At 53.7% G+C, this 27,162-nt stretch overlaps 1 protein-coding gene across 6 annotated transcripts in view; it reads right to left on the reverse strand.

Moving 5' to 3' along the window:
• TFEB (transcription factor EB) overlaps positions 1 to 27,162 on the reverse strand; it is a 51,718-nt gene that overhangs the window by 18,271 nt on the left and 6,285 nt on the right. The window contains exon 1 of one of the 6 annotated variants that reach the window (XM_034962072.3): positions 21,289 to 21,437. The exons of 4 other annotated variants lie outside the window; for them this stretch is intronic. The gene's annotated coding sequence lies outside the window, so the exon portion shown is untranslated. Of the gene's footprint in view, positions 1 to 3,646; positions 3,858 to 21,288; positions 21,438 to 27,162 lie in introns of those variants that run through there. One more of the 6 variants, XM_024929309.4, reaches the window with a different exon arrangement.

Here is a 27,162-nt window from a genome sequence, read left to right on the forward strand (position 1 = left end):
GGGGGTTCAAGCCCAGGTCTCTCAGGTATGTGACCACCACCAGCTCCAGCCCAGGAGAGGAAACCTGGGGCCCATAGGAAAGGTCTCCCCATGTAGATGGCTTGTTGTCCCCTGCACTCCCAGTCCTGCGCCCCCCTCATCCCATGTCACCCTCAGCGAATCCTACAGAGGTTCCCCAGAGAGGCCTGCATGCTCCTCAGCCCTCCCAGACCCCACCCACAGATACTTTTTGCTAAATAGCCAAGACATCCATGCCCAGGAGGCTCAGAGGGTGACAAATCTGAATCTCACTGAGACAGTTAGCCCACCCGAGAGCCTGGGTCGCAGGGGGCGGAAGGGGAGGCTATATGAGTTGGTCAGACAGAAATGTGATTCCAGGGATCAGAGATCTGGCACCAGACCATAGTGAGGTGAGGGTGGTAAGGGTTGGGGGAGGAGTGGGACTCAGCCATAGATGGCTCCTAGGACAGGAAAGGGGCCTGAGGGCGATAGAGGGGTTTAGAGACTGAAACTCCACTTGCCCCAAGTACCCTCTGGCCCACCCCAGCGAACCTGCTCATTTTCCCTGCAGGAAAGATCAGCTAAAGTTTTCATGGATGCTACGTCAGCCTATGTGGTCAATGAGGTCCCTCCCCAGGGAAGGTGAGGCCTAAGACTCTATCTGATTGGTCAGTTCATGCCATTGTGGACTTGGGGCCCACAAGCTCTGACTCTCTGAGATGAGTCTGTTTTGCAAGGACTCTCTCAGCCTCCATGGGCCCAGCACAAAAGCCTACCTAAGGCCAGAGTGGGACTGGAAGACCTGCATCGGTATGCACCACCCAGCTGCGTGACCTTGGGCAAGTCCTGTCCCCCTCTCTGGGCCTCAAGACCCTCACAAATAACATGCAGAGGCTGTGTGGGACCTCTCATAGGCTCCCCGCCGCCTGCCTGGTGTGCTGATGGTTCTGGCAGCATGGATGTGTGGAGGGCTGGTCTGGTGGAATCGGCCTACAGGGCTGGGAGGGGAAGAGCCAGGCACCGGTTTCACTGTCCCATGTGCTGGCTGCCCCGGCACTGGGGAGCTCCCTCTCCAGAGCCATGGCAGCCTTAGGATCCAGCCTTTGCTTTTCCATCTCCTCAGGAGAAAAGAATCCACACTCCAGCATCTTCTGCTAGCTGCCAGCTGCTTAGGGCAGGGAAGGCTCGTTGACTCCAAGTGTGAGAAGAGGCAGGCACAACAAGCACAGCTGGGCACACAGCGGGCATGCAGAGCAGCTTCTGGCTCCTGGTCCCAAACCCAGCCGCAGGCCCAGGACCCCCTGCATCTGTCCTGAGTTCTAATAATGGCTCTCAGGGTCCCAGTGCCTAAGCCACCCCCGCCTCAGCCCTCCCTGCCCCAGGCCCAAAGTCCTCAGAGCACTCCAACCCCACCAGTGCCTGGCTCCTGCCCCTGCTCCTGGGGCTGCTCCTCCTCCGTCGTCTGCTGCCCCAGCCTCCCCAGCCTCCCCAGCCTCCCTGTGGCTGGTCTGCTGTAAAGAACGACTCCCTGGCTTTGTTTTTGAGAGTCGAACCTGCTTCTGAGTACTTTGGAAACAACCACTGTACAACTGAAGTAGCCAGGTCTTCCTAAACAAAAGAAGACAGTGGAGAGGGGAATGGAGGAAGAAAGGACAAAAACACCTATGAGCATGGACGATTGCATTAAATTCACAGAAGGTGGCCTGTTTTCTCTCAGGTGCAAACCAAGAGGCATTAGTACTATGCACACTGAGTGCGTACTCTGCACCAGGCACTGTTCTGCATTGATATGTGTTACTGATTTAATCCTCACCACAGCTCCATCCACCATGATGGAGGCGTTCACATATCCCCTGTTTTACAGAGGGGGCAACTGAGTCACAGAGAGGCTGAAAACTTGCCCGAGGTCACACAGTTGGTAGGTAGCAGAACTGGGGCACCTGGTCTCCCCACAGTGTGCTGGGTGCCCCTGTGGAGAGTCTGTCTGGAAAGTGCCAGAGGAGGCAGGTAGGGGGTCTTGAGCCCATTAGTGAAGGGGCTCTTGGCTAAGCAGGTGGGTGCAGGACACCAGCCTCCCCTCAGCTCTTGTTTCCTCTAGAACTACTCCCATTCAACCCTCCTTCCCCTCAAGATATCCTTTCCACCCAAAACCACCCAGGACTACCCTTGCAGTTCCCCAACAGAGCCTCTGACCCCGCCTCCGCCTCCTCCGCGTCATCTGTCCTGAGTCCGCCCTCTGGAAGACAGCCGGGCTTAGTGGATCACGAATATGCTCTGGACCCTGACAGACCAGAATTCAAATCTGGCTTTGCCATTTGTCAGCTTTGTGACTGGGGGCAGGTGCTTAACCGCTCAGAGCCTCAGTTTCCCCATCTGTACAACAGGATGGCGGTAATGCCACCTTCCTCAGAGTCAGTGAGGGGGTAAATGGAACTGAAATATGTGATGTGCCTAGCACCTTGGAGGTGGTCTGTGAGTACTAGCTCCCTGCCTGGGTGACCACCAGCCATCTGGCTGGACGGTGAGGGCCTTAGATGGGAGAGGGCCTCTTAAGGCATTGCACGCCCTGTTTGCTGGTTAGAAACAGGCTCTCAGGCCCTGCCCAGACCCACTGAGTCAGAATCTGCATTTTAACAAACTGCCCTGGGAGATGTGTGGGCACATTAAAGACACTTTACTTGTTGCCTTCTGGGGACTTAGTTCCCTGGTTCCAAGCATGAAAATTGGTGGCGGGTGGGAGAACACAGCAGGGAAGCACAGGCCCCTGGTGGAAGCACAGAGCTATTTTAAAGGACAGGCAGGGCCCTTCTGAGCCCCACAGGGAAATTAAGCAGCCTGATTCTCAGGCCCAAGAGCCAAGGTGGAGGCCAGAATGCAAGGCTGCAGGTGGGCTCTGGCTCGCTGGGTGCTGGGGCTCTGGCCCGTGCAGGAGGGGAAAACAATCCAGGTCTATGGGGAAACAGCTTCAAAGCCGAGATGGTTACCAGTGGAAAAGCAACCCAGACAGACCATATGAGACACACCCATTCATGCAAACACCACCTCTCACACATAAGCCACTGTCCACACATACACACTCACCAGCACACACACACTGCACCAGGACTTGCCTGCCTGCCCAAAGAGCGGCTCCAGAAGAGAGCAGACAACCTTTGGGACAGTGTGTGCCTGGGCCTGTGTGCTCCGCAGGAGGCCTGGGAGTGCAGAGGCTCCCACAGCAGGTCTAGGAGCCCACTCTCTCCTCCACACGGCTCTGCCTCTGCCTCCCACCTGCCTAAACCCCAGCTCCATCTGAACAATGAGAAACCTACGTCCTGCTCACCTGGGGTTGGCAAGGACCCAAATTTTAATTGGTCACCTGCCTGCTGACTCCCCTCTCCCCCAGTACACCACCATCCTCCTCACCAGGTTGCTGGGGGGTAATCAGCAGAGTGGAGCTCTGACTTCAGGGTTCCCTGAGAGGCAGCCATACCGCAAGGCCTGTGCCCACTCCCATGTACACTCACACGGGACAGCTGTAAAGTCCACCCTCTTCCCAACGACACAGCTTCTGAAGGGCCAGGGACCCTCATCCACCCTGTCCATGAAGAGGTGACAGCTCTCAACTCCACACCCATTTTCAGCTCAGAAACACACACCCACTGACCTTCTTCACCACCGCAGGCTGGACCTCTTCCACCACCACAGGGCCCCCCAGGCTCAGATGGGCTCCAAAGAAACCCTAAATCATGGGGCCAGAATCCCAAGCAGGCCTAGGATGTCCAAAAAAGAATCATCAACTAGGGAGGGTCAGTCTGGTCGCAGCAGGGTGTGTGATTTCATGGGTTCTGGAAAGGCCCTCGGCCCCAAAATATCTTCCCTCTGGGTCCGGAAATCCCTCCCAACCCTCAGATTCACTGCCGGGAGAGGCTCCCACCTGAAGCTCTCGTCAGCTCACACCCCTGGGAGAGGCAGCTGACAGCTGGCCTGAGAGCGGCCAAAGACGGGCGGGGGAGAGTGGGTGCCAGGCCTGGTGACCGTCATCTCGCCAGGGCCGCCCTGCCCACGAGTTCCCACCAGGAGAGGGCGCTCTTCCTCCCCAACACCAGAGCGCGGGTCCCCAGAATCCAGCACCTCTGGCCAGGGAGAGGGGCCTAGCAAGGACAGGGGCCTCAGCATGGCCTTCCACGTCCATGCCAGGGGAAACCAAGGCCTGCCCCAACTGTCCCCTTGAGGAAGCTGAAGTGCCAGACAGCTGGAGGGGATGGGAGCCCTGAGAGCAGGGAGGTGGGGGGCAGAAGGGGGAATTAACCAGGTTCCAAAATAGCACAGTTGGTTCTGCCTCACTTCACCCTGTGCAGTGTCTGGCAGCTTCTGCTTTCGATCTGAGTCACGCCTGGTGGGGGCAGGACGGGGCAGCCAGTGCTGGCAGAGGCCACTAGACAGCACAGGCAGTGGCCCAGGAACTCAGCGGGGGCTCTTCTCCCCTCACAACACACACCTACACCCACCCCCAACCACCCTTACACCCCCCCCACCCCCATTCTGCCCAAGAGTTGGGGTTCTGGGAAGAGCTAACAGGGGCCCACCCCAGGATTCCCAAATGCTGTCAGCTGCCCTAGACCCTGAATTCAGCTTTGCTCCTGCCCTGTCCATGTGCGCTCCAGCTGGCATTCCCACCCCATCTCTGTCAGGGAGCCACAGGAGGAGACCTGACCTGGAAGCCACCATCTCCCCCCGATAGAGGAGAAATGGCCTCCTATGGCAACATTCCAACAGCCCACCAAGTCACCCACCCACCGGATGGAGTGAGTGAGCTGTCCCCCAACCTGCCCCCATCTCCCCCCGCCCACACCCAGGTATGAAAGGAACAGGAAGCAAAATTCACACACACACACTTCCAGCCCTTTTCCTGTCCTTAAACACCATAAGAAGCACTCTGCCTTTACCAGGACAGAGCAAGGAGTGGGGTGTGTTGAACTCTGCATGTGATGGGGTCGGGGGAGGAGCATTGGGAAGTCTGCTCTCTCATCATCATTCTCTTCCACTCATCTGGGCTCCATGCCCTCCTGCCTGCCCAGCCCCAAGGCTCGGAGCTGCTCTGCTTTCCCCCATAGAGTTGAGACTCAGGCAGCAGCTGCCTTACACCTTCTCCCTGGACCCAAGATGCTTGAGCTCAAACCTGAGACATAAACCCCACCTTCCAATGCCTGAACCGATCCTCTCTGTTCTCCTCCCAACAACACACCTGCCTGGAGTGAGTGCAGCCACCTTGCTATCCAAGAGGCGGAGTGGGGAGATGATAGACTCCGGCTGCCATGGCTGGGCCTGCCCACAGGGTAGGGAATGGCACAGGCAGACACACTCCTACCCCTGCCACCCCAGCACACGCACCCAGAGCAGACCTGGTTTGGAAATGAAACATCAAGGGGAAAGGCTGGGGCTGGTGGCTGGAGGAAGAAGTCAGAGGGGCTGTGACTTGGCGTGCCTGCCTGTGGCCCAGGACCACGTCTCCAGGGGGAGCACACCACCAGGCCCAGCCCCTGCCCCATCCCCATCTCCTGCCCTTCCCCTAGCCCCCACCCCAGAAGGCCTTACCTACACGCCACTTCCCTCTTTTAATTCTTCCCATTCCCTCAGCCCTATAGGGTGCGAGACCTGTAGCCTGAAGCTGGGAGGGCTGGGGATGGGAACAGGTGGAGCCCAGGGGAAGAAGGCTCCTCTCCAAGAAGCAGACATGACAGAGCCTGTGCCAGGGCAAACAGGTATGCCACCGCATGAAATTACTCCCCCACAAAAATGTCCCTGAATTGTATCCTGTTCCTGACAGAGACACAGAGGGAGGCTACTAGGAGGCTCAGTTCCTGGCTGACTAAAAGGCAGCCACGTGGCGGCCATGGGGCTAGGGGAAGAGGCAGGGGCAGTGACAGAAAGGAAAAGGAAGTCAGAAAAACCACTACAATCACAGTCTCAGGATGCTAGAGTTGGGAGGGAAGTGGAAGACGGCTCTAGGCTCTGTGGCGCCCAGCACGTCTGTACCTCCCTCTAGGAGAGGATGCCATGCCACAGGGGCATTGCTGGCCTTGCACAAGGCCTGGGATGGGCGAGCCAGTGTCTGGCACATGGCAGGCGCCTCAGTCGCACAGGTCACTTTCCTCTGCTCTGAGTGCCTGGAGGCATCCTGACAGCTTCCTCTTTTTGTCCATGGCACCTTGTAGATGCTCCCTAAGTATCTGTGAAACACAGTGAGCGTGGAACTGGCGACTGGGGAAGGGTCTGCCTGGGGAAGCCTCTTGGACATAGAAAGGGAGATGTGGGAAGAGGGCTTGGCAGACCCCCAGGGCTGGGCTTGATGAGGTGGCAAAAGCTATCAGGGCCCTAGCCACATGCTCTGGGCCCTCACGATGTCAAAAGTGCCCACCTGAAGATTTCCAGGTGCCAGCACCTGAATTGGTGCCTGAACCAATGAAGTTAGCTCCCTCCCTTCCCCACCACCTCTTAGCCAAAGACACCTATCACTTGACTGGGGAACTCTAAAGCATATTCTGCAGAGGCCTCCAATGGCAGTGAGCCTCAGATGCCCACAGTCACCTTGCTCCTTCACACACATTTTATCAGCTTCCTTGCCTTCCTGTCTCATGAATCCTACTCTACCACTGGTGCTCCCTGGGGGAGCCTCCCAAATAAACTGTTTGCACTCATAACCTTGCCTCACCCAATGGGCCCTGAGGAGGCAGTTATGACCTGATACTGAATAGCTAACTCTAAAGCTTAGAAATAGGGGCCAATAAAAGGGTCAGAGTAATGCAAGCTAGCCCACCCTACAGGGAAGGAGAGAGGCAGGTGTGAGCTAGGGGAAGACCAGTCACTGGGGAGACTGGTCAAGCTGGATGCAATGGCCAAATGTGTACTTGGAACTTCCCCACTTGGCGGAAGGTTAAGACTGCCCTCAGAAGGAGAGCTGGGATGGTAGAGAGAAGAAAACAGGACTTGCCAGAGTTGCAAGTTGCATGGAGAAGAAACCTCCATACCGGGGGTAGTGATGGCAACATTAGGTTGCTGGTAGCAAATGCCAATAGGACTAGAAGCCCAGCATTGCCTTCTGCCCCCAGGCTGCTCCTAGGATAGAGCTATAGAGCTCCAGCATTCCAGAACCTTGGCATGCCCGTTCATTCAATAACACAGCTATTATGTTCCACACTTAGAACTAGGCACTGGTGACACCAACAGAGGCCATTTGATTAAACACTAAGAGTGTGGGTTTTGAACCTAGTCAAGCTGAATCCCAGATCTGTCACTTTCTAGCTGTGTGACCTTCATCAACTTACTTAAATTCCCAGGGTCTCAGTATCCTCATGTGTAAAATTAGGACAATATCCATCCTGGAGAATTTCTGTAAGGATTAAACATAAAGTATCTAATGCAGTACCTGGCACAGGATAGGTGCTCAATAAATATTAGATGGATGCATGTATATAATGGATGGATGGACATAATGGATGCATGCCTAAATGGACGGGTGCACAGATGAAAAGGTGGATATAATGGATAGATGTATGCATGGATAGATGGATGGATGTTTAAAAGGAGATGAAAAAGGCACTAGTTGTCTGCATTGTTCCCATCTGGTTCAATATCCCTTTCCATTAAATTTATTTTTTATTTTTATTTTTGAGACAGGGTCTCACTCTGTCATCCAGGCTGGAGTGCAGTGGCGCAACCACATCTCACTGCAGCTTCACCCTTCCAGGCTCAAACAATCCTCCCACCTCAGCCTCCCAAGTAGTTGAGACCACAAGTGTGTGCCACTATGCCCCCACTAATTTGTTTATTTTTTGTAGAGATGGGGGTCTCATTATGTTGCCCAGGCTAGTCTTGAACTCCTGGCCTCAAGCGATTCTCCTGCCTCGGCCTCCCAAAGTGCTGATCTTTCCACTAAATTTATAAACGAGAAAATAAGATTCCATCACTCCCTAATTTATCTATTTTGGAAATCTACATTTTCATTAAACAGGTTGATAAATATAAAGTAAGATCCTTCTAATGGGCCTTAGCCACATAACTGGGGCAGAGTCATTCCCTGAAGGATGTATAGAGTTACGTCAGAATACAGGATATCCTCCTGGCTCAGTTGCCTTCATACCAGCTCCCACCATGTGGTCATGCCATGCCAGTACCCATCTCTCAGCAAGTCCAACTCCACCCAACTCCTATTCCAGAGAAGGTGGGTCAGGGACCAGATAAAGGAAGGGGAAGCCAGGTAAAAGCACAGCAGGGACAACAGGCCAGGATGGCCAAGGAGAAGAAGCCAAGAACAGAACGCAGGGATTTGGGACAGGGGTGACTAGGGATCAGAAAGAAGAGGCTGAAGAGCAGAGAGGATTTATTGTCTTTGGAGAAATGAAGAAAGAAAATATTCCTCAGAGAACAAGGGAGCAAAAACAAAATGAAACAGATGGAGCAACATAGAAAGACCATTTTTTTCCTGCTCCATCACCCCCAATTGCTCTCCACTACCTACCAGATAAAGTCCAAGCGCTCTAGTTGGGCCTCCAAAGCATGCAGGATCCCTCTCCCTAAACAAACACTGGGTGCAGCCAAGGGGACCTCCTTGCTCTCTCACCCCAACCCAATCTGGGCCCCCAGACCCTCCCCCAGTTCCTCTCCCACAGATTATCCAACTTCTCCTCCTCTCTGGAAGCCCTGCTCCAGGGTCTCCTCCTCCTCCAGACAGCACACCCTGACTTCACCCACCTCTAATCACCATTTGGGCACAATTACTTACTCTGTTCCAAGCCTGGTTCTGTGTCTGAAACAGGAATACAAGGATGAATAAGACAGCCCTTGCCCTATGGTTCTTACAATCCAGCTTGGAAAAAACATCATTACCTGATAGCATATATTGTATTTCTTCTACCACTATGGATACTACTAAAACTTGTATTGAGTTGTAAAACCATCTATCAAGGATGGCTTCTAAAGCCATGATAGAGCCAGTGCCTGGCCCTTGGCTTTATCATGTATTAATTCATTTGGCCTTCCCAATGACACTAGGAAGTAGGAAATACTACTGTACTCATTTTACAAATGAGAAACAGGTACAAAGAAGTCACCTCTCTGGTTTTCTCAGCTGCAGTGTGAACTCCTTGAGGGCTGTCCCTTGGTTTCCTCCTCTCCCACACAGGCTCCAGGTAGAGGACACTCGGACATGGCCCTCTGGGCTCAACGTCCCCACCGCTGTGGCCTTAGGTGAAGGTGTGCTGACTGGTGGGTGGGAATAGTATACATGCAGGAAAATGAGCGCCAGCAGAATGGAGGAGACTGGCCTCCCAGGTGGGGTATGAAAGGACACAGTCTCGGTGTCCCCTTCCAGCATCTCTCTTCCCTGCCTGTCCCCAAGGTCCAGCCCTGGCATTTCACAATCCTGCAGTCACTGCAGAATTCCCTGTCCCTTTGCTAAGAGCGCTGAGGTGGTGTAGAAGGAGGGAGCCAGGCTTCATGCCCAAGACAGACAGGGGAACAAAAGGGTGGGCCGTTGGAGAAGGGAGGAGCCTTTCAGCTCCCCCAAGCCCCAGCGGGTCAAGCCTCTCTGAGTGAATAAGCCTAGCCTGGAAAGTAAAACACAGGGCAGGCCCCAAAAGGGTCATGTCTGGGCACCCTCACCTTGGCAGGGGGGTGGGGGAACATGGGCCTGCGGCAGAGGCAGGGCCCTCATGGCACCGCGCTGGGCTGCCCCCTTGGCAGGCTCACCCAGCTCAGAGGCCTCTTCAGGCTGGGAAAGCTGAGGAGGTGGATGGCTCAGACCCAACTTAGAATAGAACCATCATGGGGCATTGAGCGGGGTTCTGGGTTGGTGAAGGGGGCTTCGCACCAGCCTACAGAGCTCAGCAGTGGGGGTCCAGTCCCCAGCCCCGGCCATACCTCACCTCAATATTTCTATCCCCTCCTAGAAGGCACAGTGGATGTACAGTGCAGGTAGAGCAGGGAAACTGAGGCACAGAGCCTGTCCTCCAGCTCTGGAAACCTGCTCTGCCTGTCTGGCCACCAGCACCATCCTTGAAAATGAACCCCCATGTTTCTCACAAGCACACAGGACTCCAAATCCTACCATTCCAGGGTCCTACAGGACTCCAGATCCTACCGTCCCAGGGTCCTCTTCTACCCTGGGGACATATATTTTCGAGAAAGAGGCTCCCCAAAGTGGGGCTGTGGAAAGAGGGCACCGTGCCTTTTCCTGAGTCCTGGTCTGGGATTGGGTGACGAGACCAGTAAAGGGCTCAGCCACAGCTCTGGGCTCCAACCCTAGCTCTGCTTCTCACTAGCCATGAGGCCTTGGGCAAGTTACTGAAGCCTCTCAGGGCCTCAGTTTCCTCCTCGGGGAACAGGACTAAGTCTCCCTGCTCTTGTCTCTCATAGTTGATAGTATCCAAAAGGTCCTGGTACCCCACCCAGGACTCATACCCTTAATCACTAGTCCTCCCTCTTCCTCCTCACCAGGGGCCCAAGGGCTCAAGCACTGGCAGGGGCTGCTGAGGAGCTGACGGAGCCACTGCTGTTGATAGAGCCGGTGCCAGGCCCTGGGCAGGCACGGGGCCCAGGCACACAATGGGGCTGTGTGTGCACCCAGCGTTACTCTGGAGTGGAGCTGGGCAGGCAGGCTGGCATCTGGGGTCAGGCCAAGAATTCATGTCTCTGGAGAAAGCCTCCCCACCCCCTCCCAGGCAGCACAGCTCTTTCCAGGGGTGAGCAAGCACCACCCACTCCCCCACCCGGCCTAGGAAGGGAATGGGAACTTGCCCTGGTGGCAGGTACTGGGGAATGGGGACTCCTGAGTCTAGCCACTGGCTGGGCTGCTCGCTTGCGAGGCATTTTGGACCTATTACGTAATCTGGGGTTGCAGCCTCCTCTTTGGCCAGAGGGAGGGTGAAGTCTGCGGGGGCCAGGAGAAGGAGCAAGAGAAGTCTGGCTGCGACCCCCATCCCATACAGAGGGCCTCAGTCCTCCCTCCCCAGCTTACCAGGGCCCTGGGCTCAGCACAGGTTTTCTGAGGCACCCAGGACTCCTGGCCACCCAGGCTGCACCAGGGTGCTGGGGTACCCCAGGAGAGGAGCTGGCTCACTCCCCAGGAGAATGAGTCACCAGCTGGCTGCAGCCAGGATGGCGAGGCGGGTGGTGGGCAGGTGGAGCTTGTCCTCTCCTGTCCCTGGCAGGTCTTCTCAAGCTGGAAAGCCACTCAGCTGGTATCAGTGCTGACCACAGCATCCCAGCCCAGGCCTCATTGGGCCGCTTCTTCTGGTGCAGGGACCGTCTGGCCGCAGGATTCAGAGAGACTTGATCCCCTCCGGTCCCTACGCTGACTCACTCTTATAGCTGTAGGCATGGGCAGCCTACTCCTCTAATTGTCTCTGAGAGGGTGTCAGGCTGCAGGGAAGGGCAGCCACCTACCCCCAGGGAGAAACGCAGTCTGAGGCGAGGAAGGAGGGGAGAACTCAGGCACCTGGTGGGCAGCAGGGAAAGGCAGACAGCCAGGCCACCTTACTCCTCAGGCTGTGGCCAAAACAGGGAGGGCCCCTTTGCATGAATCATTTTCTATTCTCCCCAGAGCCAGGAGGCACCCAGGAACAGGAGCTAACTGGCCCTGCTCCCTGGCTGGCTAGACATGTGGCACCCTCCCTCACGCCCAGTCATAACGACACAGATAGGCGTCCTGATGCATGCCACCCACACTCCCTGAAGGTCATACACAAAGTCACAGTGGCGGCCCAGCCCAGTGGACACAGTTGGATGGCCACCCATCCCCTGACACCCACAGGAACCCCCCAGCCTGAGCTAGAGTGGGCCACACCACATCCTGTAGGCCCCAAACAGTGCTGAGTCTGGGAGCACCTCAGCTCCGAGGGCTCCTTCCTGGTCAGAGGGCAAGGACCTTTCCCAGCCAAGACCACTGCACTGAGTCCCGTGTGTGCGTGTGTGTGTGCACGTGTGTGTGTGCGTGTGCATGTGTGCGTGTGTGCGCATGTGCATGCATGTGCGTGCATGTGCGTGCGTGTCTGTGTGTGTGCGTGTGTGTATGCATGTGCTTCTACCACCCCTACCCTGAGAAATCACTCCCATCCCCTGAGAAAAGAGACGGTGAGAACCAAAGGGCCTTCGGAACCTGAGCCCATCGTGTTTGTTTTCCAGATGAACAAACTGTAACTTACATTGGGGAAGTGTCTTTGTTCTAGACTATGAATAAGGCTGAACCTGGAACCCAGGCTGGGGTAGCTTATGGCTAGTCAGACAAAGCAGAGGATGGGGAAGAGGGAGCAGGGGCGAGAAGGAAGAAAAGGGAGGCGAGGGAAAATTCACCACCACATCAGAGGTGCGGCCTTGATGGTATCATTCCATTCATTCATTTCAAATATTTCTTGAGCACTTACTACATGCCAGCACTCTGGCAGGGCCTTTCTGCCCATATCACCCCTCTCTCCTGTGAGACACTGCTTCTGAGACGGACTATTGTCTTCAGGGGACCCCCATCCCGAGGGTGCAGGGAGACTGGGGCAGCGCTGGAAGCTCTACCCTTGAGTGGCGGCCCGGCCCCAGAGAGGCCCTGGAGGCAGCCTCCTCTGCCCTCCACACCTCAAGGGACTCCAGCCCTCAGGGAATCCAGTGACCACAGCACTCCAGACCCTGATATACAGGTTGGCACTCCTCCGGGAGTCCATGCCAAGTCAGAGGGCACAAAATGTCAGACGACAAGGAGCCTGGGAGTCACCTACCAGAAAGTCCCAGGTTGATTTTAGCAGCAACACTCCCATTTTCAGACAAAGTCGGCCTGGACCCTTGATATGTAAAACATGAGGATGAAGCAGCTCCATGGAGCACCAGGAGTCAGTATGAGGAGCAGGAGAGCAGCATGGGGAGTGGGAGGACCACCCCACCTGGCCTCCAACCAGGGCCTCCCCCACGCTCCCAGACAGTACCCAAGGCACCTTCTGGGACTGTGACGAAGAATCTGAAAACCACAGTTTTCTCTGGCCTCTCCATGTTGCGGAAGTCTGGAGGAAGCAGGGAGTATGTGCGGACCACACAGCTTAGGGAGAGCTAGGACCACAGCCCTGGCCCTCCCAACTTCCAGGCCAAGCTGTTTCCCAAGACTCTCAAGACAACAGGACCCCATCCTCCACATGGGAAAGGGACACAGCAACACCCCCACTCCCAAAAAAGTCTCATGAGCCGGGCGCAGTGGCTGACACCTGTCATCCTAGCACTTTGGGAGGCTGAGGCGGGTGGATCACCTGAGGTCGGGAGTTCGAGACCAGCTTGACCAACATGGTGAAACCCCATCTCTACTAAAAATACAAAAATTAGCCGGGTGTGGTGGTGCATGCCTGTAATCCCAGCTACTCAGGAGACTGAGGCAGGAGAATCACTTGAACCCAGGAGGCGGAGCTTGCAGTGAGCTGAGATCACGCCACTGCACTCCAGCCTGGGCGACAGAGCGAGAATCTGTCTCAATTAAGAAAAAAAAAAAAAAAAGTCTCACGGATTCAGGTCCTCCCATGCTCTCAGTACAGGGCAAAAAGCTCCACGTACATCATGCCTATGACCCAGGTATTATCATTTCTTTCTTGTATATAAAGAAATGGGCGTTCAGGAAGATTAAGTGACTCATCCAAGGTCACCCAACCTGTGAGTGGCAAAGCCCAGATTCCAACCCAGCACATAGCTCTTGACCCCCGCTGCAGCCTTGCAGACATCACCACTGTCGTGGTGCCTGGCTATAACAACTTCATCTGAGCCCCACTGCAAGCCTCATCTCACTCAAAGAAAAGCTGAGAGGTCTCCTACCCAACTCACCCCAACAGGATGTCACATACGGAGCTTCTCAGTAATATAGCACTACCACTGCTACTAATACCACCACCTCTCTATTATACAGCACTTTCTATTTAGGCAGTTCATACAGTATTATCTTACTTAATCCTCACAACACTACACTCCCATCTCCATCTCACAGAGGAGGAAACTGAGGCATACAGAGGTTGATGAGTTGCCCAAGTTTACACAGCTAGGAAAGAGCCGAGCTAGGATTCAACCCCAGGCAGTCTCACCCCAGTGGTACACCCCCTCCCTGTAATGTCTGCTGGCTCCTCCTTCAGTGGTAGCTGTCACAGGCACCCTAGTTTGGGGCTTGCCTCCCTCCTCTGAGGCCTCTCTGCAGGGGTCTGAGGCCAACTGGACACCTGAGGGGTGGATGTGGGAAAGCCTATCTGATGAGCACCTTCAGCTCATCCTCTCCAGCCGTGGTAACACCATCCCCACCACCCACCCACTCACAGGAGCTAGAGCTGGAAGGATGAGATCCTGGGAGAGCAATCAACGCACAAGCATGAATAGGACACCTACTGCATGCCAAGCTTCAAGCTGTGGCAGGTGCAGGAAGTAGAAGATTCTGTCCTTGCTCTCCTGCCAGAGGCTCCAGTCCCCAGAAATGTCCAAAGGAGTAGCCCCTGCCACCCCCACCCCCTTTAGTGCTGGCTGCACCAGATGTTGGCAACACTTAGAAACAGGGCTAAAAATAGACTCTATAATGAGTCTGTGCTAAGAATAACTTGGGCAAACAGCCCTCCAGGAGAGGACACTCTCTGACAGGGAGCCACCACCTCCTCCCACCTCACAACCCAGCCTGGCCTACCCCCTGGCCCATCACTCAGAGTCCCCCACAGCTAGCAGAGGACCTGGAGCATTTCGACCCTAACTGCTGTGTTGATGGAGGCATCGGCATGCCCGCGTGCACCCTACATCACAAGCCAGGTGACCAGCCACCCTCCATGAAGGGTGGGGGCATCAAAGGACTGGGCAGAAGCTGGTGGGAACTCCCTGCTCCAGGCAGAGCTGTACTGAGGCACCAAGTCACTTGAGTTGTTTCCCCACTCTAACACCAACTCCCAGCAGGAAACTAGGAAAATAGGGCCCCCCAGCTCGAAAATCGTGCTTCATTTCATGTCTCACCTGTGACATGGGTCCCTCGAGTCAGCTAGACTGGCCCACTTCAGACATGTTCAGGGGAACTGAGAGCAGAGAGAGGCAGCAGTACACTGAAAAGCAGACACCAACTGTGGCCGGGGGAGGGGATCAGAACTTTAGGGCCCCAACCATGCTAGCTCCCACAGCCAGGGCCTCGTTTTCCCATGTCCTCACTGCCCCCAGAAATTATAAGAACTGTCCGACTCATGGATATCTGCATATGGATTGAAAATTAGTAGAGCACGTTCATGTATGATATCAGAGCTGAACTTCTCAAAAACTCCAGAAGACAGACAAGATGATGAGTTTCATTACACAGTTGAGGAGAATGAGGCTCAGGAAATGGAATTAACTTGCTAGGGGCCCTGCAGCTGGGATGAAGCCTTATTGCCATCTATTAGTCTGAGAAGGATCTCCCAGCAGCCATAAACTAGGCATAGCTCCATCTCATAGCAATGCCCAGAAGGAAACAGACACCCTCTAATGCTGGGAGCCAGCAGGAGGGGGCCAGAAAAAGGTAAGGAGCTCTCAGGAGGAAAGAGCAGCACACACAACACTTCTCTGAGGACAAAGGAAGAAGGAAGAGGAAGAGGTATCCTGGGCAGAGCACTGGCCGTGGAGTCAGGAGCAAGGAGTCTGGCCCTAGCTCTGTAACAGGTAACTGCATAACCTGGGAAAATCCCTTCCTAAGTTTCATTCCAGGTCTTAGTTTCTCTATCTGGAAAATGGGGCTTTAAACACCAGGCCTTTGAGATACCCTAGAGTATATATCATGACCACATATTGGAGATGTACAACAAAAATTAGCATATCACAGGCTCTGACAAGCCCTACAGCAAAGAAAACCATTTGCGGTTTTGTGTAGTTGTATATATTTATGGAGTACAAGGTGATGCTATGATTTATGAGCACCATGTGGAATAATTAAATCAAGTTAATTAACATATACATCACCTCAAATACTTGTCATTTTGGGTGGTAAGAACATTTGAATTTTGGGGGTGTTTTTTTTGTTGTTGTTTTATTTTGTTTGTTTGTTTGTTTGTTTGTTTTTGGAGACAGGGTCTCGCTCTGTCACCCAGGCTAGAGTGCAGTGGAATGATCACAGCTCACTGCAGCCTCAACCTCCCAGGTTCAATTGATCATCCCACCTCAGCCTCTCCCATAGCTGGGACTACAGGCATGCATCATCACACCCGGCTAATTTTTGTATTTTTTTGTTTGTAGTAACAGGTTTCACCATGTTGCCCAGGCTGGTCTTGAACTCCTAGGCTGAAGTCTCCCGCCTCAGTCTCCCAAAGTGTTGGTATTACAAGCATGAGCCACCACACCCAGCCTAGAACATTTAAAATTAACTCTTAAATGATTTTGAAATATACAATAATTACTATTTACTATATTCACCATGCCGTACAATATATCTCAAGGAAAAAACTTATTCCCCCTGTTTGAGGTTTTGTAACCTTTGACTATCATCTCCCCATTCCCCCAACCCCTATTTTTCTTTTTTTTTTTTTCTTTGACTTACAGTCTCCTGTGCCTGCTTGACCTCTAAACCTTTCCACAGAAAACATCTTGGGAAACCCTGGAATAGATTTGGAGCCACCAACTCAAATGCCTGCAGGGGCCAACAGGAAACATGAAAGCCTGAAGCAGGCCCAAACACAATCCGTTGGGACCTGCAGTTAGCTGCAAACCCTAAAGAATTCCTGACAGCTCTGGAGATTCAAGTAGTCTAGCACAGGGGTCCCCAATCCCCAGGCCATAGACCCATACTAATCCATGGCCGGTTAGGAACCAGACCACACAGCAGGAGGTGAGTGGTGGGCAGGCAGGCAGGTGAGCGAAGCTTCATCTATATTTGCAGCCACTCCCCATTGCTCACATTACCACCTGAGCTCCACCTCCTGTCAGATCAGCAGTGGCACTGGATTCTCATAGGAGTGCAAACCCTCTTGTGCATTGTGCATGTGAGGGATCTAGGTTGCATGCTCCTTAGGAGAATCTAGTGCCTGATGACGTGTCACTGTCTCCCATCACCCCCAGATGGGACCGTCTAGTGGCAGGAAAACAAGCTCAGGGCTCCCACCAATTGTACATTATGGTGAGTTGTATAATTATTTCATCATATATTACAATGTAATAATAATAGAAATAAAGTGCACAATAAATGTAATGCTCTTGAATGATCCTGAAACCCTCCCCTGCCATCCATCCATGGAAAAACTGTCTTCCACGAAACCAGTCCCTGGTGCCAAAAAGGTTGGGGACCGCTGGTCTACCACTTCTATTTCACTGAAGGTCTCCTTCAGGACCCATCCAACATCCTCAACAACCCTATTGAGAGGAGCAAGGAAGGGGTCAGTGCCCTGTGTCACACAACTGAGGAGACTGAGACCTAGGAGGCCAGACACCCGGCCCAGGGTCACACGGCAGTTACTGGCATGCAGGTCATGCAGCAGGTCCCATTTATTCGGCCCTTATTGTGTACTATGTACTTCTCAGTCTTCATCTCACATAGCTCTCACAACAACCCTTTGAGGAAGGCACAGAGGAAGAAACCAATGGTCAGAGAGATTCAGTCACTGTTTGAGGACCCACAGCTAGAAAGTGGCACTACCCAGATTTGAACTCTAGTATCCCGAATCCAGAACTCAGGCCCTCAGGCCAGCTCTCCCATTTACTAGCTAGGTAACCTTGGGTGAGAGATTTAACCTCTCTGGGCCTCAGCTTCCTGAGGCCCATTTTATTATCCCTGTAAAATGGGATAATAAAAAGACCTGCATTTGGTTGTTGTATAAAGTTTGCAAATATATAAAAGTGCTTAGCACAGCGCTGGCACACAGGAGTGCCAATATATGTGACCTGTCATTAAACACCACATTCTACTGTGGGAGCTCATGCCTGAGCCTCTGGGCTCTGTGCTCAGTGGGTTGGAAGCCACCCACAGCCTCCTGGAAACTGGCCCCTGCCAATCAGTCCTAGGTTACTGCCTCTCCACCTGCCACCACAGCCCCTCAAGCTGGGACTCCTGGGGTACTCAATGAAGAGTGGAGCTTTAGAGGTTGGGGGTTCCCAGATTTAGGCCAGATCTGGGTCTCATCATCTGAGACCCCTACTGGGCTGCCTGCACTCAAAGCTGGGGATATCCCCAGCCTGCCATGGGTCACAGGCTTCTCCTCCCACTGCCCTAGGTCACAGGGTAGGGAGGCCAGGGGCTCTCCAGACAGGCAGCTGATGTCCTCATGACCTTCCCCAATCCTCCCAGCCTTAAAGACGACAATCATAACCCACCCAGAGCTCTTCACACTTCCTGCAGCCGGTTCATCCACAATAGGTCACAAGATGGGCATCACCACCCAGGAGGCTGGCTGCTCAGGGGACAGTGTGCCTCCTTTACAGATGGAGAAACTGAGGTCCTGACTAGGCCAAGCACTTGCCAGGGCAGGGATCTAAATAGTGGGAAGTCTTCTGGCTTCTGGATAGGGCTCAAGCTGAGAGCCAGGTTGCAGGCCAGGCCCACGTGGGTCTCACCCATAGTGACTACAGATCCTGCAAGCTGGGGGAGGGGGCATCAGTAAGGCCGAGTCCTTCTCTACCCCACCCCACCCCAGCCAGGGAGACTGGCACAGCCCTCACCCATATATAATTATTCCATCATATATTACAATGTAATAATCATAGAAATAAAGTACACAATAAATGTAATGTTCTTGAATAATCCTGAGCCCCCAACCTCCACCCAACCCCCTGCTCCAGCGAGCATGGGCAGCTCCTGCCAGGCCTGACCCTGCAGCCTTCCACTGACGGCAGCCTCCCACCTTTTCAGGTAGCTCTCCAGCCCCCAGCCCCAGCCCCCAGGACCCAGGCCAACCATTCACCCCAGGCATCACCCCCTCTCATCGTCCCCACCTGACACAGGGTCATCACCCAGGAATCCCTCTCTGACCACTCTGCTCCCTCCCCTGCTGACCCACAGTCTTGGTAACCACCTTGCTAAGAACTGGGCCCTGATTCTCCAGTCAGACCATGAGGTTTGCTGAGGACAGGCACCCTGGCCATAGCACTGCTGCTGCGCCTTATATTCAGTAGGTGCTCTATAAACATGGCACAGGAGGGACAGAATCTCTAATGCAGTGGCGCCAAAGTTTTGGACCATGGCTCACAGAAAAATATACTTTATTTGACACTAGGCACACATACACACAAACACACACACACACAAAACATGTTCTACACAACAATGCTTACTGATACTGAGTAATACACTTGAATATTTTCTAGTCTCTTCTTTTTCATTAAAAAAAAATTCATGGAGACCCACCAAACTGATTTCATGGCTGAATTAGGGTCCAGTTAGTTGCCCTGATCCACAATTTGAAAAACCTCCCTCCAAAAATATCTGTGCAGCCCAACTATCTGCCTGGCGCGTGGCCCTCTCTACAACAGGTGCCTAATAATGGCATCCATCTGTCAGACACTTACTCCAGGCCAGACCTGTGCTAAGCATTTTACTATGGTGTCTTATTTCATCCTCACCATCACCCTAGGAGATAGGAACTGCTATCACCCCCATTTTAAATGTGGTGAAACTGAGGCCTGAGGCCAAACAGTAACTGGCTCAGACAGAGCTGAAAACCAGGCCTGTGTGAATCTGAAGCCAGATTCAGAACCACTGCACCCTCATGCCCACAGATGAGTGGCCTTCAACTGCTCTCTCAAGACTACACACTGGCAGGGAGCTCACTCTCCTAGGAAGTCTCTTCCAACTCCAACTACTAATAAACCGTTCCTTATATTATTATTATTATTATTATTATTATTATTATTAAGGCAGAGTCTCCCTCCGTCGTTCAGGCTGGAGTGCAGTGGTGCAATCTAGGCTCATTGAACCCCTCCGCCTCCTGGGTTCAAGCGATTCTCCTGCTTCAGCCACCCAAGTAGCTGGGATTACAGGCACATGCCACCACGTCCAGCTAATTTTTTGTATTTTAGTACGGACGGGGTTTCACCATGTTGGCCAGGCTGGTCTCAAACTCCTGACCTCAGGGGACCCGCCCACCTTGGCGTCCCAAAGTGCTGGGATTACAGGCGTGAGCCACCGCACCTGGCTCCATTCCCTATATTAATTTAACTCTTTATAGCTGTGGGTTACTTTGATTACTTAATTGGGGATGGCACAGAGAAAAGAAAGGGCTCCCTGGCCAGAGCCCACAGGCTGCAAGGCCAGCCCTCACACCCCTCCCAGCAGACCCTCCATCCTCCTCCTCTCCCATACTTCTATTGGAACCCAGAAAAGGGGCAGGGGTGTGGGTGAGGGGCCCACCTGTGGGCTGAGTGGACCATTCTGCCATTCTCCCTCACTGATGTAGCTGCCCTGGAGCAAGTCACTCTAGCCCCTGGGCCTACATGTCCCCATCTGCAAAATGGGAATGATAGCAGCATCCCCCTCATGGGGTGACTGAGGGTGAAGGGGCTGGTACAGGTGAATCACTGGGCACAGTACCTGACATGGAATAAGGCCAGGTAAACATGAGCTCTTACTATCAATCTCAGTTCCAGCTCAAACTTCCACCATCAAAAATGATCGTCAGGAGCCCTGGGCAGTTTTTTGCCATCTGCACACAAACATGCTATGTCCTGGTGAAGTGTTAACCTGTGCAGGCACTTAGTGGGAGGCTGGCTCTATTCTGAGCACTTTATGTGAGTAAAGTCTTTTACTCTTCAGAACTCACAAGGTGGGCACTATAACTGTCATCTCCATGTTACAGATGAGGAAGCAGAGGAGGGTAACTTGCCAGCATCATGAAACTGCAAAATGACAGGGCCAGGATTCAAGCAGGTGGATGTAGAGCATATGCTCCTAGCCCCTAATGTAAATGGGTATTCACTGTGGCCTGGCCGGTGACATGCTAAGCACATCCTGCCCATGACCTTCTCACTTGACCCTTGAAATAAGCCTGGAGAGATGAGGAAACTGAAGCACAACTCTGGCTGACTCCTGATTTCCCACGCTGTCCAACCTGCACTCCAGAGCTTGGCCACCTTCTTCCCCATTCTTTCCCTCACCCCAGCCTTGGCCATGCTCAGAGACCCCCACCCCTCCCCAAAGACATCCCAATGCCAGTGCAGCCTGAGGGGCCTCATCCCTACCCACCCACCTCCCCAAAGACACCACACGCATGCACATACACTCACACAGATGCACACAGGCTAACACACATGGACACACATTCACACACATGCTCACACACATGCACACACACACACACATGCACGCGTGTGCTCTCATACCTTCGAGAGGGCAGCCCCCTGGAAGGAGGCCCCTGGAATGCTCAGCTCCTCCAGGGGCCGGAGCCCAGGGCCGCACCCCAGCCCCAGGGCCGGGCTCAGTTTCCTCATTTCCCCGGCGGCTGCTGTTTCTCACCCAGCCCCCTGCACCTCAGCCGGAGAGGAAGTTGCACAATCCCCTGGGAGCTGCAAATGCAGCCGAGGATTACTCACAGCACAGAGGGAACTGCGCCCCGACGGCACAGTCACACACCGCAGCCTACCCAACACAGACTGCTTCAATCTCACCCGCCCGGCTCCAGGCGCCCACAGCGCTCCTCGGTCCTCCCACAGGAGGCCTCTCATGGCCGCCCTGACCCCAGCCTGACCTCAGAGGGCCCTAGGCAGATGGAGAGACACAGAGCAGCAAGAATTTCGCCAGAGTCCCAATCCCACCAGGTCCAGGGTGGGCCTAACCCTAACCCCAGCCCTGCTTCCTAGAGACATGTGTCCTTCTAGCCAGAAGCCCCACAGCTCACCATCTTCCTGACTGGCCATACACCTGCAGTCTTGGCCTTGGGCCTTCCCAGGGCCTCCAGACACCCAGGTCGAGGCCGTACTACAGCCCACCTTGAAATGGAGCCTGAGATCAAGCAGAGCCCTGGGCAGCTCTGGGAAGATCCACACCACCGCACACTTTTCACTTGTGCAGAAACTGTTCTTGATACACATGCAAGTTCAATGGTTCCTCAGCCCCCCAGCACTTTTTTAGCAGCCTGCCAAAGAGACCGGGAAGAGATTTCACTTAGTGCTTCTTTCTGGTGGCCAAGGGATTCCCATCTTTGATAAGCAAATACCCTGTATTAAGAAAGGTTAAGCTATTATCGGTCGTCTGCGTCTCAGGGTGGATGAGTTTACTCGGCCCTTTCGTGAGTGCAGGTTTCAGGAAGGAAGCGGGCAGCAGAGAGGAGATGAGGCAGGCCGTGGCTCCTGGAGAAGGCAGGAGATGCCAGCAATGTGAGGGAAGCCCAGAACAGTGAGGCCAGAGAAGCCCAGGGAGGATGGACCCAGACTCTGGTCCAACCCTGGTCCTCCCTGGGCTGGCAAATTCTGGAAGGACACAAAGGATGAGTAGGAGCCAGGCCTGGGTGTGCAGAGCCCCCAGGGAGGACCTCTGGCTCCCACCCCTTGCTGCCCGAGACCTGCAATGGGGCCTCAGATAAGGAACATGATAAATACCTCTTATCGCCCCCACAACCTTGGACTCCCATCCAGCTAAGGACAAAGTTGGAAATGTTTTTGTCCTGGGCCCCAAGGCTCCCAGAGAACCCCTCGTTTCTGCAGCCCTCATCAAAAGGCTGGGGCCCGCAGGGACTGTGGGGGAAGCGCCTCACAGCCCCTGCAGCAGCACGAACCAGGACTGAGGTTCACAGCGGTCACCTGATGCCTCCAGCTTGGTGGACAGGGAACACAGTCAAGGAAGAAGGGCCAGTGCTGAAAAAGCCTGGCTCTACTGGAACGCAACAGCCACAAGGCCCCTTTGCAGGGAAGCCTCCCCCAAAATGCCTGTACATTCACCATCTCCCCCATCCTGACAAGAGCCCCATGAAGGGGAAGGGCAGCAACGCTTGCTACCCATTTTTCAGATTCCAAGGAGGCTGAGGCTCAAATCACTTAAGTAACTTCCTCGAGGCCATGCAGCAAGTTTATGGCAAATCTGTTTCCTGGCTCTTTTCCTAGATCAGAGTTTCTCAACCTCAACACCAGACACTCAGGGCCAGGTAATTAGTTACAGGGGCTGTCCTGTGCATTTTAAGATGTTTAGTGGTATCCCTGGCCAATATCATCAGACATTGGCAAATGTCCCCTAGGGGGACAAAATCACCCCTAGTGGAGAACTACTGCCCTAGAAGCACCTAAAAGATGGGCACCTGCCAATTCCAAATTGAACGGTACACCTGCTGAGGGCTCTAGCCTGAGAGTCTCCCCCTCTCCCCCACCAGATGTGCTAGGCAAGAGGGCCTGAAGGGTGGTGGGTACTCTGTGGTTCAGTACCCTCTGGGAAGAGGCTTCTTAGCCCCAGCAGGCACTGCCACTTAGGGGGTCTCCCCACAAGACCAATATCACCTTCCAACTCCCAAGCTACATGCCAACCCCCTTCCTGGCATTCAATATTACCCTGATCTTTCAACCGTTTTGATCATATATTCCTATCAGTAAAAACTTTTGAGCACTCTCAATATATGCTTCTTTCCTTATAAACTGCTTATATATACCCCAATGCATGAATATATTATAGATGTCAGCAAACATACCCCAAAATTATATATTTTAAAAATGAGAATGAAAATGCAATACACCAGGATGAGACATGTTACACACTCACCATCATGGCAGAAATTAAACTGTCTAACAAGACCAAGTGTTGATAAGGCTAAGGAGTAACAGGAACTCTATGGGCCACTAGCAAGGAGTAAAGTAGTACAACCACTTAATAAAATATTTACTGAAGTTGAAATATACATTAAAGGCCAGGCCTGGTGGCTCACGCCTGCAATCCTGGCACTTTGGGAGGCCGAGGTAGGAGAATCGCTTGAGCTGGGGAGGTGGAGGTTGCAGTGAGCTGAGATTGCGCCACTGCACTCTAGCCTGGGCAACAGAGCAGACTCCATCTCAAAAATAAATAAATAATAAAAAGAAAAGAAAGAAAATTAACAGACTACGGCTATACACAACATAAGTGACTCACAGATACACTGTTGGGTGGGAAAAGCCTGACGTAAAAGAACATGTCCAGCGCCATTCCATCTGTATTAAATTCAGCGTCAGGCAAAACTAAACTCAGCTAAGGGATGCAGACATAGGTGGTTACATGATAAAAGAGGCAAGGAGCTGATTATCGTACAGTCAGGATAGTGATTACCTCTGGGGGTGGAGGGCACATGAGTTGATTTTGGCGTACAAGCTACATTCTGTTGTTTATTCACCTGGGTGATGGTTGCCTAGGGGTTCACTTTTTTTTTCTTTAGATGGAGTCTTGCTCTGTCGCCCAGGCTGGAGTGCATTGATACGATCTTGGCTCACTGCAACCTCCACCTCCCGGGTTCAAGCGATTCTCCTGCCTTAGCCTCCCAAGCTGGAATTACAGGTGCGTGCCACAACACCTGGCTAATTTTTGTATTTTTAGTAGAGACGGGGTTTCACCATGTTGGCCAGGCTGGTCTCAAACCCCTGACCTCGTGATCTGCCTGCCTTAGCCTCACAAAGTGCTGGGATTACAGGCGTGAGCCACCGCAAGCAGCCAGGGGTTCACTTTTATAATTATTTACTACATTATATGTGTATGTTTATGCTTTTTTAAGCAACTATGCTATATTTCACAATTTTAAAAGAAAGAAAAGAATGAGATATAAGTAAATAGATACAGTATTTTCTTCCCATACCTAGTTTTGCAAAACACTATAATTAGATCCAAAGAAGTGGATGACAACCTATAGTTAGGCACAGGTCTGGAGTAGTGATAATGCTTGGGGCTGTCTAGGGAGGGTCCCTTCCCCCAGTTGGCCCAGGCTGCTGGCTGCCCCTCAACCCACAGGAGCCGACTACCATAGCCTCTTTCACCCGCCACCCCGCCCAGGATGTCCCAGCCACCACACACCCCTTCCTGGCCATGGGTAGGGGGTTGCGTCAGGCTGGGCACCTTCGCAGCCACCTCACCCTACCGTGGACCATTCCTCTGGGCCCCTGACAGCAGGACTTGGAGGCTGACTGTGAGAAAGGTACTGGTGGGGCGGGCCCTGGTCATCCTTTGAACACATCAAAAGAAGGAAGGTGGCAGAAAAGGAAATAAAGAGGAAGGAGAGAAGGGGAGACAAAGAGCAGGAGAGAGAGAGATAGTCCAAGGCTGCAGATGCTGTGGAACTAGATGGAGGCTCAGAGGGTGGTGGAGGGTGGAGGGGAGAAAAAAGGCTTGTGGCCAGGCAAGGTGGCTCACGCCTGTAATCTTAACACTTTGGGAGGCCGAGGCGGGTGGATCACTTGAGCCCAGGAGTTTGAGACCAGCCTGGGCAACATGGTGAGACCCCATCTCTACAAAAAATTTTAAAAATTAGCCAGGTGTAGTGGCACGTGCCTGTGGGCCCAGCTACTTGGGAAGCTAAGGTAAGAGGATTGCTTGAGCCCAGAAGGTTGAGGCTATAGTGAGCCATGATTGTGCCACTGCACTCCAGCCTGGGCAACACAGAGAGACCCTGTCTGCAAACAAACAAAAAAGAAGGTTCTGGAGGTGGGAGGAACAGAGGCACTGCCCCCAGGTTCCAGGCCCAAGCATGGAGGCTCAGTCACAGGCAGGTCCAAGAAGGCCTGAGCTGTCGGCCCTGATCCAGCACCACATCTCCCCTTGGCCCCAGAGCTTCCAAGTGGCAGGTGGGTGGCTCAGAGCCTCCTTTCAAAGGCTCCAGCAGCCTCTAGTCCTCCTGGAAGGAAGGACTTGTCCAGAACGGAGCCTGCAGAGGTGACCCCCAGGTGAGAGGGCCCAGGGAGCAGTAGAGTTGCCCTTCCTGGGGCCCAGAGGGTGGAAAGGGCTGAGGGCCTAAACCACGCTGAGTCAAGGTCTCTGTGCCAGCAAGAGGCCCAAGGAGAATGCTCTTCAGGGCAAAGGGCAGGTATCACCGCGCTTATGTTGTTTAGTACATTAGTCTATACTAGCTTCTCGCATTCTGCTCCTCTCTGTCCTCTGTGGTTACTAAGATTCCCTGGCTAGGACATCGGCACCTTGCGGGAGAAGCTGTGATCTTGTTCCCACCCGCCCTGCTTGGCCAGCCCAGTGCCAGGTACCTCTGATGTGCTCAGTACATGCCTGTTGACACTGAAGGCCTTGTGCTGCTGAATCCCTGGGCCTCGATCCCCTCCTCTTGACAACATGGGGGCAGCGCCAGCTGCCCTCTGACACCCCCAGCTCTATGGCTCCAATTAGCCCCAAAGCAAGGCCAGCCAGCGCCGTCCTGGCAAGGCAGCAGAAAGTGCACCTGGCTAGAGCTGGGAGGGGACAAGAGGTGGCAGGGGGTGGACAGTATAGTGTGTCACCTCCTGGCCACTCTGCACCCCTCAGGGACTGTGGGGGGCCGCGGCAGGTGCTGTCCTCAAAGCAATTATAAACAAGGCAAAGGACAGGCTGTGACTTCCCTTGGCAAACAGGAGAAAACAAACCGGAGCCCCACCCCACAGACCCACTGGTAGAACTCGGGGAGGGGGGGTTGGGGGAGGTGCTGGCAGACTCTCTGTGGGGAGGAACAGACTGTGAGCCCCACACCAGAAGGAGGCTGGGCCTGGATCACTGTGCGGGGAGGGAGACAGGGCAGAGGTAGAGGGCTCAGCACCTTGTGGACCTGTGGGCGAGGCCCCTGGGTGTTAGCTGGTGAAGCACCTGCAGGGTAGAGACGGTAGACAGAGCATTTTTTTGGTGTCTGCATTTCTGGGCACACAATGGGGGCTCAATCCCATTCTCTCATCCATTCCACAAAGATTTATTGAGCAGCCACTATATATGAGGCTCTCTTCTAGGTGCTAGGGGTACGGCATGGACCAAAACACACCAAACCCCTGTGCCCAGTCACCTGAGGACTGGCGGGCTCAGACACCAATTTCGCCCCCACTCCCGGCCCCGCCTCGCCTCCCCTGCAGCAGGGCTGTGGGACCTGCCACCTCTTCTCACCTCCTACCAGGCTTCACCCCAACTCCCTCCAGTTTCCACAAACAACTCCACACCCCTGCCCCCAGGGGCCAGCCCCCAGGCTCTCCCAACCATCCACTCTCTCAAGGCCCAGGACCACCTAGAAGATGACAGAGACTCCACTACCTCCAGCAGGGACCCTCCCCCTACCCTCCCTACATCTCTGG

The sequence above is a fragment of the Pan paniscus genome, chromosome 5 (assembly GCF_029289425.2).
Source record: "Pan paniscus chromosome 5, NHGRI_mPanPan1-v2.0_pri, whole genome shotgun sequence".
Taxonomy (NCBI): Eukaryota; Metazoa; Chordata; class Mammalia; order Primates; family Hominidae; genus Pan; species Pan paniscus.